This window comes from Amborella trichopoda, chromosome 1 (genome assembly GCF_054954075.1).
Source record: "Amborella trichopoda isolate Santa Cruz 75 chromosome 1, AtrichopodaSantaCruz75HAP2 v2.0, whole genome shotgun sequence".
Taxonomy (NCBI): Eukaryota; Viridiplantae; Streptophyta; class Magnoliopsida; order Amborellales; family Amborellaceae; genus Amborella; species Amborella trichopoda.
The window spans coordinates 42,961,620-42,977,746 of record NC_142336.1 but is presented as its reverse complement, the minus strand read 5'-3'; the positions used below and the strand labels follow the sequence as shown (position 1 = coordinate 42,977,746).

At 34.6% G+C, this 16,127-nt stretch overlaps 1 long non-coding RNA gene across 2 annotated transcripts; it reads right to left on the bottom strand.

The window, feature by feature from the left end:
• Positions 1-7,479: 7,479 nt before the first annotated feature.
• On the bottom strand, positions 7,480-12,064 carry LOC148783848 (uncharacterized). Of its 2 annotated transcripts, XR_016055223.1 has the most exons (3): positions 11,120-12,064; positions 8,240-8,293; positions 7,480-7,768 (listed from the first exon to the last, which is right to left on the bottom strand). It is a non-coding gene; the product is annotated as an uncharacterized LOC148783848 (long non-coding RNA). The 2 variants fall into 2 exon arrangements; XR_016055224.1 differs by lacking the exon at positions 8,240-8,293.
• Between the last annotated feature and the right edge of the window lie 4,063 nt (positions 12,065-16,127).

Genomic DNA, 16,127 nt, shown 5'->3' with positions numbered 1-16,127 from the left:
TAATTCATACCCGAAGTGGAGACCATAGGGAATGGCTCTGATACCAAATGTTGAGAATTTACGAAAAGGTTGATATGATAATTTAATTGAAAAATAAGAAAGAACGATGATAGAGGTGATGAAGAAGCATAAATTATTCAGGGAAATTTCTCTATTTTATAAACATAGCATGGGTACAATGTGATAATACAGATTGAGGGACCACCATTCTTAGCCCTTTTTTTTTTTCATGTGTTTTCTTTACATTCAGCCCTATTTATAGGGCTTTGTTACTGCCTTTTATGGCGGTTCTTACCAGCGACTTGAAAGAAGAGTCTAGAGAGAGAGACCGTGGTTGAGATAGACTTTTAAGAAAAATCTAGAAAGACAGAGACGGTGGTAAGAGAGATTTTTAGAGAGAGACAAATTAGCAATTTAACAAAAACTTGTATGTATTGACTAGTATCAACATGTATCTATAATACAACCAGAGCTAACTTACACTGCAAGTTAACTTGCACAAGATAAATAACAATAAATATATATTCTCATGAAATATGCACTTTCTATATATAACAAAATCTTCAATGGTCTTTGCATTTTCCCTCCCTATTTTCCTTTGACCTATGTTCTAGACAATAAGTATATATTCTCATGAAATATTCACTTTTTATATATAACAAAATCTTCAATGGTCTTTGCATTTTTCCTCCTTATTTTCCTTTTGACCTATGTTCTAGATCTGCCTCCACCACCCTCTTGTATGATGCCATGTTTTTCTTGTTTTACTTTTGGGTACCATTCCAATGCCTTGTTTTTCTTTTGGGCACCGTTCCAATGAAGGTTGTGTGCCGCTCCGAACCCAATGCGTGAGGTGATTGTAGAAGGGAAGACGCATTATAGCATCTCTTCGTGAGAAGCTTAAGTTGGGAAGTACAGGTTATTGTAAGGGACGTCTTTGGAAGCTGCTTTGTGTAGTTTAGTTAGGGTCTTTGAAAATTGGTGGCGTAGGATCCTTTGAAGTTAGGATTTTTATTATGTTTTGAAGTCAAGGCAGTCATCCTGTTAGGGAGTGAATGTTGTATTCCTCTATTTATTTTTCTTCCTCTCTTTTTGTTGTACTTCCAATGGAGCTTTGCTCCTTTATCCAATGAAAACTAATAGTTTATCATTAAAAAAAATGACTCCGTTTCTATGCGGCCAAGCCCGTATATGTAAAAATGCGGGCCTTTAATAAATAATTTTTTGACATAGATTTTAAGACTTAATTTTTAAAGACATGTAATGTCTAACATGGAGACTATGAATATGAATAAATAAATAAATTTTAAAAACTAGAAACATCAATTCTAGTAAGAAAACATTTGGACCGTTAGTTTCCATTGTTTTTAGGTGGAACATCTACTTGCACCCATCTTTAAGATGGATGCTTTACACTTTCTAGTCCACATATGTAGAGATGCGGTCCAGCCCTCATGAAACAATTTTCCTTAAAACAATTTACTGTCTTTATCTTATCTCCTTATTTAATGTCAAATATCAAAATCCCCACATCATGCAACACAAAACAAAGAGAAAAGGTACAGCAGACCACAAATGGAATAGTGTGGTCCTACTAATACAGTTCTTCTGACCACTAATGGATTATGATCCTCATGACCATGTAGGACCACAAGAAAAGCAAAAACTTAGATATAAAACAAATTTCTCAAATATTAATATTCAATCCAAAATATGCAAGTAATAAATTGTGGCTTGAATCTACCTCCGCGGTAATATGTATATCAATTTCATTTCTTTCATCTAAAATTAAAATATTAAATAATTTGGTCGTTGCTCTACAATTTTGCCACATGACAACATTACAATCACTCAGGATGACACTTATTTTCTCCTTAATTCTTTTCATGATCATTTTGTATCGTATAAAAGGGTATTCAAAAGCTTACCACCCTAAAAATTGTTATTTTTACCCACATCGAATATTTGTTGAGCTAGAAAGCCCAAGTGCCGAAAAAAATATTTTCCTAGAAAAAATATATTGAATGAGAAAATTTTGCATAGGCTTGCTTGTGGCTTTGAAAACTCTAATGTAAGTTATTCTAAAATTATCGTCCCAAAAAAAAAAAAGAAAAAGAGAAAGACAAAGAAAAAGGAAAGGAAGGTTCCTTCAGCTTTATTGAAAGCTGCATTACAGGTATATAAGTATACCGGCCTTTATGCCATTTCGAAGGCATACTTTCGGTCAATATCCAATAGCATCTTGCTTTTCTTCCACTGTCTCTTAATGAAATGAGGCTTGCTTAGTTTAAAAGTATGTTGGGGTGGGGATTTGCAAGTTTTATAGGGTTTGGAAGATAGGGTCAGAAAAGAAAAGGGATATTGGATTATAAAAATAGTGGGGAAGGGGTTAAATGTGACTTTCAGGGAGTCAATGGGTTTTTTGTGAACTGAGTGTTTATTTAGGATTATAATTACAAGAAATGGGTTGTATTATAATAAGGTAAAAGAAGAGTAATTGGTGCGTGAGGGGACACAGTTATAGCAACAGGCCAGGCCTGCCTTGGCCCTGGCCCTGGCCCGACCCTTGTCCTAATAGGGCAGGCCCAGGCTTTGCCTTCGCACTATTAAGGCCGGGTTGGGCCAAAAACAAAGAAAGAAAGTAAAAGTAAAACAAAAAAAAAAGAAGGCCGGGTTAGGTTGGTATTGGCCCTAGCCCAGGCCTCAGGCTACAATTTGTGGCCCAGACTACTTTTTTAGGGCCGGACTACCAACTCTACTTGACATCCATCTTGTAGATGGATATAAATAAATGGCGCTCCCATCCATCTTGTAGATGGATGTAAATAAACGGTGCAAGGGAGTTAAATCTATGAGAAAGTATATAATGAGAACATTTATCTTTGGTACAAGGTGGTCACAATAAATCTTGACCATTGGATGTAAAATTGGGTGGCTGCATTTATTTTATTGACCAAGCTCAAAGTTTAAAAGAATTTTTCTCGAACTTTATGACATACCCAAACTATCAGATTTCACATCGGGTGGTTGGAAGTAACAGTGACCTACCTATTCCGAAGATAAATGGTTTCATTGTATACAATCCCTAAAACTATATTAAAGAATCTCACTTTTATTTTTAAAATTCACTGTTCTCTCTAGATTCATCGTTATCATGACTTAGATTTCTAATCTTTAAAATTTTAGATCCAAAATCCATCTTTAAAACATATTTTGGAAAAAGGGCTCATTTAAATAGGTGAGGCAGGGGACTCATAGGATAAGGTGTCCTATGATAAAATACCAAACTGGATTTGTAAAACTTTCAACTGTTACAAGTGGGAATTGGTGAAAGGAACAAATTTATATAAGTTGCGACCGTATATTGTAAAAGTAAGGTCTCCCTAGAAAACATATCCAAAAATATTGCTTTGAGGTTGGAAAACTCCATAATTAATATATTAACCTTTAGATAAATGGATACGACAAAAAAATGATTCCAAGTCCTAAAGATAATGTATTTTGTAATACAGTATCTAGATTGTCCATTATCGAGATTTTTAAGTATTTATAGATTTATTCGATTTGCACCTATTTTAGAAAATTTAATTTCATAATTTAAAATCAAACTAGATTATCATGCCATCCTAGGAATTGTCGATATCAGACTTACATCTTCCAACAAGTTTGGAGGTACACCTTACTTTGATTGTTTAGATTTAATCCCTTATGCATACTGCACCGTGAAATAAAAGTTCCCTCAACGGAGAGGGGATATATATATTGAATCTGGGCCGATCTAACGGCCACGATATCATTTTGTATTTAATTTTAATTATTTGTTTACAAACCCAAATCACTTAAAATTTTACATGTATATTTTTTAAAAATAGGATAATCTAATAAAAATATCAAAAAATTGATTTGTAAAAAATAAATTGACCAAAATACCCCCAAAATATTTTGGGGGTATTTTGGTGAATTTATTTTTCATGAATTATTTTTTAAATATTTTTATTAAGTGTGTTTTGATGAGAAGAATGGACGCCTAAATTTTCAAGTAATTTGGATTTGGACGGTGATTAGGGTAGGCGGAATCACTGTTCATTTTTGCCTATAGGCATTGGGAAGATATAAATATATATATATATTCCATATATATGGAAAAAGCTTGGGTGAGCCAGCTCACCAACCAGTTTCGCATGAGCCCAACAGTTGAGATGAAGAGTGGGAAAAAGGACGGGCACGATTAAAAATCCACTCTCTTCGAAATTTTCTTAGGCGCGTTCTCTCTCTCTCTCTCTAGGGAACTGTGAAGAACTTACTCTATCTCTCACCTGTTCTCCCTGCAACTCTCCCGTGAAGATCCACTCTCCCACTCTCCCCCGTTCTCCCTCTCTCTCTCTCTATCTCGTGAAGAACCAGGAAGAAAAACCTGGATTTTTTTACCCTCTATCTCTCACCTATTCTCCTTGAAAATCTCTCGTGAAGAGCCCATTCTCTCTCGCTATCTCGTGAAGAACCAGGAAGAAGTACCAGGAGGCGATCTCCCATGAAGCACCAAGAACCAGGATCCTTTCTCTCCTCCACTCTCCCCTCCCCCCCCCCCCCCCCTCTCTCTCTCTCTCTCTCTCTCTCTCTCTCTCTTTGAGCCCAAAATCAGGTACACCAGTGTTTTTGTTAAGCAAAATTTATTTAGCAAATATTTGGGGGTTTAGGTTTTTGTATAATCAAATATTGGGGATTTTAGGTTTAAGTTCTTATGGATTTAAATGTGCTGGTTTTTTTGTGTTCCTTGTACATTTTGTATGCTCTGATTTAGATTAATTCGATTGTGAAGCTCAAAATCAGGTACACCAGCACAAAAAATTGTGGGTTTAGGTTTCAATTCTCATGTATTTGATTTTTTTTCTTCCTCTTGTATATTTCGTATGCTCTGAATTTAATTTGTTCAACAATTATTTGGAGGTTTAGGTTTTTGTATGATTTTTATTGCTCTGATTTCCATTAATTCAATTGTGAAGCCCAAAATCAGGTACACTATTAACAAAAATTGCGGATTTAGGTTTCAATTCTCATGGATTTGATTTTTTTTTTTTTCGTCCTCTTATATATTTTTTATGCTCTGAATTCGATTTGTTCAGCAAATATTTGGGGGTTTAGGCTTTTGTATAAATTTTATTGCTCTGATTTCCATTAATTCGATTGAGAAGCCCAAAATCTGGTACAACAGTACCAAAAATTACGGATTTAGGTTTCAATTCTTAGGGATTTGTTTTTTTTCTTCCTCTTGTACATTTTTTATGCTCTAAATTTGATTTGTTCAGCAAATATTTGAGGGTTTAGGTTTTTGTATTATTTCTATTGCTCTGATTTCCATTAATTCGAATGTGAAGCCCAAAATCAGGTACATCAGCACCAAAAATTGTGGATTTAGGTTTCAATTCTCATGGATTTGTTTTTTTTCTTTTCTCTTGTGCATTTTGTATCTCTGAGTTCGATTTGTTCAGCAAATATTTGGGGGTTTAGGTTTTTGTATGATTTCTATTGCTCTGATTTCCATTAATTCGATTGGGAAACCCAAAATCAGGTACGCCATTACTAAAAATTGCAGATTTAGGTTTCCATTCTTGTGGATTTGTCTTTTTTTTAGGTTTTTATTCAGCAGGAAATTATTCAGAGCTTTGTATTTGGGGGTTTAGGTTTTGTTTAGGTTTTGATTCTCATCGATTCACATGCTTTCTTCCTTATGTACATTTTTGTATGCTCTGAATTCGATTTGTGTTCAGCAACAAATTGGGGGTTTCGGTTTTTGGGTGATTCTTATTGCTTATTTGTTTTCTCCCTCTCTCTCTATCTATCTCGTGAAGAACCAGGAGGCGATCTCCCATGAAGCACCAAGAACCAGGATCCTTTCTCTCCCCCGTTCTCCCTCTCTCTCCCTCCCTTTGAGCCCAAAATCAGGTACACCAGTAGGTTTTTATTCAGCAAAAAATTATGCAGCAAATATTTGGGGGTTTAGGTTTTTATATCATCAAATATTGGGGATTTTAGGTCTAAATTATTATGGATTGAAATGTGGTGGGTTTTTAGTGTTGCTTGTACATTTTGTATGCTTTGATTACTATTAATTCGACTGTGAAGCCCAAAATCAGTGACACCAGTACCAAAAATTACAGTTTTAGGTTTCAATTCTCATGGATTTGATTTTTTTCTTACTCTTGTACGTTTTGTATACTCTGAATTCGATTTGTTCAGCAAATATTTGGGGGTTTAGGTTTTTATATGAATTTTATTGCTCTGATTTCCATTAATTTGATTGTGAAGCCCAAGATTAGGTACACCAGTACCAAAAATTATGGATTTAGGTATCAATTCTCATGGATTTGTTTTTTTTCTTCCTCTTGTACATTTTGAGTACTCTGAATTCGATTTGTTCAGCAAATATTTGGGGGTTTAGGCTTTTGTATAAATTTTATTGCTCTGATTTACATTAATTCGATTGAGAAGCCCAAAATCTGGTACAACAGTACCAAAAATTGCGGATTTAGGTTTCAATTCTCATGGATTTGTTTTTTTTTTTTTCCTCTTGTACATTTTGTGTGCTCTGAATTTGATTTGTTCAGCAAATATTTGGCAATTAAGTTTTTGTATGATTTTTATTGCTCTGATTTACATTAATTTGATTTCCATTAATGATTCACTAAAGTCCTGCTCCTATTTTGCAATTGCACCACTGATAGGGTTCTATTCCTATCATATTTGATACAAAAACCTGTCATAAATTCCAAGCGCAAGAAGGTATTACTGCCATATTTTTTGTTTTTCAAGCCATATACTATATAAAACCTGTCATAAATTCCAAACTCAATAAAGCACTGCTCCCATATTTTTTGGTTTTCAAACAACATACTGTACAAAACCTGTAATAAATTACAAACTCAGTAAAGCACTACTCCCATATTTTTTGTTTTTCAAGCCATATACCATACAAAACCTGTCATAAATTCCAAACTCAATAAAGCACTAAAGCACTGCTCACATATTTTTTGTTTTTCAATCCATATATCATACAAAACATGTCATAAATTCCAAACGCAATAAGGCATTGCTGCCATATGTTTTGTTTTTCAAGCCATATATCCTACAAAAACTTGTCATAAATTCCAAACGCAATAAAGCACTGCTCTCATATTTTTTGATTTTTCAAGCCATATATCATAAATTCCAAACGCAATAAGGCATTGCTACCATATTTTTTGTTTTTCAAGCCATATATCATACAAAAGCCTGTCATAAATTCCAAATGCAATAAACCACTGCTCCCATATTTTTTGTTTTTCAAGCCATATACCATACAAAATTGTCATAAATTCCAAAATCAATAAGGCATTGCTGCCATATTTTTTGTTTTTCAAGTCATATATCATTCAAAACCTGTCATAAATTCCAAACGCAATAAAGCCCTACTGCAAGATTTTTGTTTTTTCAAGCCATATATCATACAAAACATGTCATAAATTCCAAACGGAACACCATGTAGTATTACAAATAATTAAAATATTCACCTCCCTACCTTCTAACTTATTCTACCACTACCACATCATATGGACATGCATATAATAACCATGAAACAAGGTAATTTGTGAACTTATTGGGGGGGGGGGTTACAAGCAAGGGATCTTGTTCCATGGACTCTAGAGTATGCCCCATGTTGTCATCATCTGACCATGTGGGAGAGGCCACAATTTCTGAAATGGTGAGGTCCATTTCAAGTACTAAAACTGCCCTACACAAAACACAATTTATAAGTCAATTAATGACTTCAATACTTCACACATTTTTTCAAAATTGATTTGACAATCTCCATATATTATCTCTTGGTCGTGGAGTTTAGTTGGTTATGAAGCCTTATTCCATGGAGTGTAAGTCATTGTGAATTTCTAAATGGACTACAGTTCCTTTCTCTGTGCACATAGAGAGGAGGGCTCTTATAGAAAACCAATTTTTTCCATATTTCACCCACAATGCAACTACTTGGAATTTCACAAAAAGGGACTTAACTAAATTAAATACTGTTAAAGTACTTATAGACATACTTTAAACTATTTAAATACCCCTGACTAGCAATAGCCACAGTCTGAATATATTAGTTTTACGAAGCCATAACAATAATTTCCTCAGAGAACATCATGCATTTCAAAATAGACTTCAACATGAAAGAATTAACTTCAATATTGCTATCAGGCAATATGCCTACCTCGACATGCAATAATTTGATGGCCAAACCACTCCTTTCCAAGGTTTTCATCTCCTATGACACAAAAAGATTTCACAAAAACTATGGAACCTCAATGAACATAGAAGTGCATAGTAAATACTCTTAACATCACCAGGCCAACGGTGTAATCCATCTTCGAATAATTAAAACATTTAAGAGGACAAATACCGTAACAACGTTGCTACTAAAGATTGACACAAGAGAGCGAGGGCCAATCGAATTAATGGAAATCAAAACAATAAAATTAATACAAAAACCTAAACCCCTAAATATTTGCTGAAAAAATCGAATTCAAAGCATACAAAATGTACAATAGAAAGAAAAAAAAACAAATCCATGAGGATTGAAACCTAAATCCACAATTTTTGGTACTGGTGTACCTGATTTTGGGTTTCACAATCAAATTAATGGAAATCAGAGCAATAAAAATCATACAAAAACCTAAACCCCCAAAATATTTGTTGAACAAATCGAATTCAGAGAATACAAAATGTACAAGAGGAAGAAAAAAAAAACAAATCCATGAGAATTGAAACCTAAATTCGCAATTTTTGGTACTGGTGAACCTGATTTTGGGCTTCCCAATCGAATTAACAGAAATCAGAGCAATAAAAATCATACAAAAACCTAAACCCCCAAATATTTGCTGACCAAATCAAATTCACAGCATAAAAAATGTATAAGAGGAAGAAAAAAAACAAATTCATGAGAATTGAAACCTAAATTCGCTTTTTTTGGTACAGGTGTACCTGATTTTGGGTTTCCCAATCAAATTAATGGAAATCAGAGCAATAAAAATCATATAAAAACTTAAACAGCCAAATGTTTGCTGAACAAATCGAATTCAAAGCACACAAAATGTACAAGAGGAAGAAAAAAGAACAAATCCATGAGAATTGAAACCTAAATCCGCAATTTTTGGTACTGGTGTACCTGACTTTGGGCTTCTCAATCGAATTAATGGAAATCAGAGCAATAAAAATCATACCAAAGCCTAAAGCCCCAAATATTTGCTGAACAAATCGAATTCAGAGCACAGAAAATGTACAAGAGGAAGAAAAAAAAAAACAAATCCATGATAATTGAAATCTAAATCCCCAATTTTTGGTATTGGTGTACCTGATATTAGGCTTCACAATCGAATTAATGGAAATAAGAGTAATAAAAATCATACAAAAACCTAAACCCAAAATATTTGCTGAACAAATCGAATTCAGAGCAAACAAACTGTACATGGGGAAAAAAAAAAATCAAATCCATGAGAATTGAAACCTAAATCCGCAATTTTTGGTATTAGGGTACCTGATTTTGGGCTTCACAATCGAATTAATCAAAATCAGAGCATACAAAATGTCGAATAAATACCAAAAAACCAGCACATTTAAATCTATAAGAATTTAAACCTAAAATCCCCAATATTTAATCAAACAAAAACCTAAACCCCCAAATATTAGCTGAATAAAAACCTACTGGTGTACTTGATTTTGGGCTCAACGGGACTGAGAGAGAGGGAGAACGGGGGAGAGAAAAGATCTTGGTTCTTAGTGCTTCATGGGAGATCACCTCTTGATTCTTCACGAGATATATATATATATATATATATATATATATATATATATATATATATATATATATATATATATATATATATATATATATATATATATATATATATATATATATATAGGGAGAGAGAGAGAGAGAGAGAGAGAGAGAGAGAGAAAGCAAATAAGCAATAAAAATGACCCAAAAACCGAAACCCACAATTTTTTGCTAAACACAAATCGAATTCGAAGCATACAAAATGTACATGAGGAAGAAAGCATACAAATAGATCAGAATCAAAACCTAAACAAACCTAAACCCCCAAATACAAAGCTCTAAATAATTTCCTGCTGAATAAAAACCTAAAAAAAAAAAATCCACGAGAATTGAAACCTTAATCCGCAATTTTTAGTAATGGTGTACCTGATTTTGGGCTTCCCAATGAAATTAATGGAATTCAGAGCAGTAGAAATCATACAGAAACCTAAAGCCCCAAATATTTGTTGAACAAATCAAATTCAAAGCATACAAAATGCACAAGAGGAAGAAAAATAAATAAATCCATGAGAAATGAAACCTAAATCCGTAATTTTTGGTACTGGTGTACCTAATTTTGGGCTTCTCAATCGAATTAATGGAAATCAAAGCAATAGAAATCATACAAAAACCTAAACCCTCGAATATTTGCTGAACAAATCGAATTCAGAGCATACAAAATGTACAAGAGGAAGAAAAAAAAACAAATCTCTGAGAATTGAAACCTAAATCCACAATTTTTGGTGCTGGTGTACCTGATTTTGGGCTTCACAATCGAATTAATGGAAATCAAAGCAATAAAAATCATACAAAAGCCTAAACCCCTAAATATTTGCTAAACAAATCAAATTAAGAGCATACAAGATGTACAAGAGAAAGAAAAAAAAAACAAATCAATGAGAATTGAAACCTAAATCCGTAATTTTTGGTACTGGTGTACCTGATTCTGGGCTTCACAATCGAATTAATGGAAATCAGAGCAATAAAAATCATACAAAAACTTAAACCCCCAAATATTTGTTGAACAAATTGAATTCAGAGCATACAAATTGTACAAGAGGAAGAAAACAAATCAAATCCATGAGAATTGAAACCTAAACCCACAATTTTTTACTTTACTATCAAATTAATCAAAATCAGAGCATACAAAATGTATAAGGAACACAAAAAAACGAACACATTTAAATTTATAAGAATTTAAACCTAAAATCCCCAATATTTGATTATACAAAAACTTAAACCCCCAAATATTTGCTGAATAAAAACCTATTGGTGTACCTGATTTTGGGCTCAACGAGAGAGAGAGAGAGAGAGAGAGAGAGAGAGAGAGAGAACGGGGGAGAGAAAGGATCCTGGTACTTGGTGCTTCAAGGGAGATCGTCGTTTGGTTCTTCACGAGATAGAGAGAGAGAGGGAGAAGGGGGGGAGAGAGAGAGAGGGTTCTGAAGGACTTTATGATAAAGCACAGTGTATAGATTTTTTAAAAAAGTTCTTTATTCCTACACCGACAAGATCATTTACAATGTCTAATTACAATTAAACCACTCTTAAAAAAAAAAACAAAAAAAAAATTGGATCTCAATTGCAACCTCTTTAAATACAATTCTTTTATTCAACAAACAAAGCTATACTTTTATTGCTTTATGAAAAAGAAGATTAAAACGTAAATAAATGTTTAAAAAGATAAAATTATTGGAGATTACCTCAAACGGGGTTAGTACACCCCATGCCGAGTCTCCTCCTTCCAATGGTGCTTGAGATTTGTGATCGGTATGTTGATTTCCTTACTATAGCAAAAATCCACTCAATGGCTTAATCTTGAACAAGCCTCTTAGCTTGATTTTAGAGGGATGAAAAATGTATATCAAAAGAGAGTGAGAGATCTACTAGCAAGGGGTACACCCCTTTGCCCACCTAGGCTTAGGCGTGCCACCCAAAGAGAATTCCCCAAAGAGAAAAAAACACCCAATACAACTTCGAGAGAGAGAGATAAAATTGAGGCGAGCCTCCCTTTGGTAATATTTCCAGAGAGAGCGAAATTTTGGGGTAGGGAGAGAGAAAATACATACGTAATTTGTTAAAGCAGGAGACCTCTTTTTATAGATTTTCTATGCCATAGATTTTGCCTCAATCTGTAGGGTTAAATATCAACCGTCGATCTAAGGAGATTTGTGGGGTGAGAAATTTGAGCCATCCATCTATTTGATCCACCATCAAAATTTAAAGAGATGAGCTAGAGCCTTATCCTCCATTTCCTAAATCTATTCCCATCATATAAAGAAAGCTTATATTTTAATATATCAAATCCTTAATTATTGAATCAAGCTTGTCATTAAATAAAGAAAACTTATATTTTAATATATCAAATCCTTAATTATTGAATCAACCAATCTTGATTAAAAGATTTAGTAAATATCTCCAATATTCAACCTTATCATGGCTATACCCAAAAGATAAGCCAACAACAAGAAATAAACATTCTTCCCAATAATAATACGTGAATGGGTAGGGCGTGCCACCCGTGTGGGCCTACCTAATCCACATGTATTTAAATTTTGAACCCCATATTTTATGGAGGTCTCATGTATTTTTAGAAAATATTTTATTTCATATTTAAATTTTTTAAATCTTATATTTTATTTAAAACATTGAAAATTTAATTTCTCTTAATTTATAAATCCAAATGACAAAAATAAAATATCATAATATTCACAAAATTTAAATAAACATTCTAAAAATCAGATAGCATAAAATTAATTAAAATTAATTAATTTTGATGGGAATTGGATCTGTTAGATCTAAGAAATTATCAATACATGGAAGCACTCCATCTTCAACTACGAATCACAATCCGCCTAGCTTTCTCAAACTGACCCAGCAGTTCCCATGACCCACAATCCACTGTAGGGTTTCATGATTGGACCACCAAAGTCAATCAATAGACTAGGAGATGCAATCTCAGTTTATGGATTTCAGGTTCTCCCCTAGAGGCAAAAATCATGGTCCTCCAGACCATGATGCAACATGACTCTATGGTGCATAGGGGTAATATCTCACACATGTACACGCTTCACCCTCATTGACGAATCTCAAAACGGCTATCTATATACATGTCATGTGATGATATAATGATGAGGTTTTAGCCCTGTCTCTAAAGGCTATTCATCAACGCAAGGGCCACACAGTCCCTTGGCTCTCATCTAGGATAACCCACTAAACCCTTTTCGGTAGATCCCTATGCCCAGGTATCTTGGGTTTTTTCAAACTCATCGAGCCTAGTCCGAGTATCAGCAAATAATATTTGCCTAGTATGGTCTACAAAAAGACCACATTCCCACTGAGTTTATGTTTTATTTATTAAATATGTTTTACACAGTCTCTCATAAGGTCTTTAAATGCCACACAAACCCAACATCTCCCACTTGGCTTTTGGAGGTCTTACAATCTCTCTTCCTCACTTTCTCTCATTCCCATATCCCTTACATGCTTTGTAAAAATATTTTGAGCTGGTGATTTTGTGAGTGGATCAGCCATCATCACCTCGGTAGGTATGTAGTTGATGTCAATTTCTCCGCACTGCACCTCATTGCGCAGATGAAAAAAGAAGGGCTTTATATGCTTTGAATTTTTATGGAATCTGGGCTCCTTAGATAAGCATATAGCGACTGTCGCAATAGAGTCTCACAACCCTACATTGTATTGGCTTGAAATCAAGTTGATTAAGATATTTCCTAATCCATACAGCCTATTTGGCTGCCAAGTAACATGCCACGTATTCTGATTCCATAGTAGACAATGCTACTACATCATGTTCCTTTGACTTCCACGAAACAGTCCCTCCTCCAAGCATGAACACATATCTAGATGTTGACTTTGCATCATCTGGATCCCCTTGATAGCTTGCATCGAAATATCCTTCAAGAGCGATTTCCGATCCTTCCCCATATGTAAGTATGTAGTTCACAGTCCCTTTCAAGTATCTCAAAATTCTCTTAATTGCTTCCTAATGTTCCACTCCTAGATTGCATGGGAACCGACTAACCATGCTCATGACGAATAACAAGCCAGGCCTTGTCCATGTCATTGCATACATAAGGGATCCTACTGCACTTCTATATGGTACTCTCTCCATGATTTTCATTTCTTCTATGTCGTCGTTACTAAGGCACATTTTATTACTAAGCTTTGTTTTCTTGTCAATCGGAGTTGTCATGGGCTTACATTTATCCATGTCAAACCTTTCCAACACCTTCTTGCAATAGGTCATTTGGGAAAGTTGAATGGTTCTCTTCTCTCTGTTTCTCATAATCTTTATGCCCAACACATATGAAGCTTCCCTAGTATCCTTCATATCAAAATGTTGTGCAAGGAATTTTTTAGTTTCCAACACGAGGTTTATTGTGCTACTAATTATCAGCATATCATCTACAGATAGAGAGATGAATACGACATCACTCCCACTGACCTTTTTGTAGATACAAAAGTTTTCTTGGTTAGGGATAAATCCTGCCAAATACAAAGTTTCTTGGAATTTAAGGTACCACTAGTGCGATGCTTGTTTTAGGCCATAGAGGGATTTATTAAGTTTGCACACTAGGTTCCCTTTTCCCTTTTCTTCAAATCCCTCGGGTTGTTTCATATAAATTTCTTCTTCTAAATCCTCATTTCGGAAGGTTGTCTTTACATCCATTTGATGGCCTTCAAAGTCAAAATGGGTTGCTATGGCTATAAGGATTCTAATGTATTGAAACTTGGCAACTGGTGAAAATGTTTCATCATAGTCTATTCCTTCTTTATGGTTAAATCCCTTGGTTACTAGTCTAGCCTCGTATTTTTCTAGCTTCCCTTCTGGGTTTAGTTTCTTCTTTAAAATCCACTTGCATCCTATGGCTTTTCGATCTTGAGGTAGAGGTACTAATTCTCAAACATGATTTTGGTTAATCGAGGAGTATTCATCTTTCATGGCTTGTACCCAATAGTTCTTTTCAAAACAGGTCATAGCTTCTTGGTAAGTCTTAGGCTCATTATCTGGTTCATCCCCAATCCTATCATAATGTTCTCCCACGTAGGTAAAATGTTCAAGGTATTGAGGTGGTCTTGTAACTCGGTTACTTTTTCTTGGTTCGGGAGGTTCAGATTCTATTTGAAGTTGGAGTTGAGGTTCAGATTCGGGTTCTCGATTCTCAACCTTGTCACTAACCATCTCATAGAGATCAACTTGCTTGTGACTAATTCTTGCTTCAAGGAATTCATCCTCAAAGAAATGAACATCTCGGATTTCAATGACCGCCCCATTTTCTAGGTTATAGAATCGATACCTTTTACCATGGTCAAGGTAGCCAATGAAGATGGTCATGACAGTTTTGAGATCTACTTTTGCCCGATTTTGATATGGGATAAGGACATGGGCTGAGCAACCCCAAACTCTTAAGTGATCGAGGGACGGAGTACGACCAGTGAATATTTTGTGAGGAGAAAGAGGGGTAGCTTTGGTGGGAGTTCGGTTCAGAATGTAACCGGCTGTTAATACTGCTTACCCCCAAAAATCTAGGGAAAGTTTTGCATGCCCCATCATACTTCTCACCATTTATACCAAGGTCCTATTATGTCTCTCGACAATTCCATTTTGTTCCAATGTGTAGGGCATAGTAAATTGATGAATAATCCCATGCTCTACACATAAGTCTTTAAAGAGCTCGGAAGAATACTCCCCACCTCTATCAGTTCATATTACTTTGATTTTCAAGTTAGTTTGGTTCTCTACCTTAACTTTGTAAATCTTGAATTTTCTAAAGCCTCGGATAGAGTATGCATAAGGTATATGTGGCCATATCGCAAGTGGTCATCAATAAAAGTGATGAAGTACCTTTTGAGACTTTTGGTAGACCACATATGTCGTTATGAATGATTTCCAATACATTAGTAGCTCTTTGTGCCTCGGTGGAGCTTTTCCTTATTAATTTTCCTTGCACACGTGATTCACATACTTTTGATAAATCTCCTTTATAGTTTTGAAGGATCCAATCTTTTCTTAGTCATTCCATTCTATTAAATCTTATGTGCCCTAGACGTATATGCCATAAATACACATCCATACCATTCGAAGACGAGATGTCAGCAACCTCTTCTTTTATTTCCATTGAGTAAAGACCGTCCACAGGTCGTCCGGTCATTACAACTTCATTATGATTTTTCACTATAACCTTTTCTCCAACAAAGATAGTGATAAATCTAGCCTTAGACATATTGGGAATCGAAATCGAGCACTTCCTAATTTCGGGAGCAT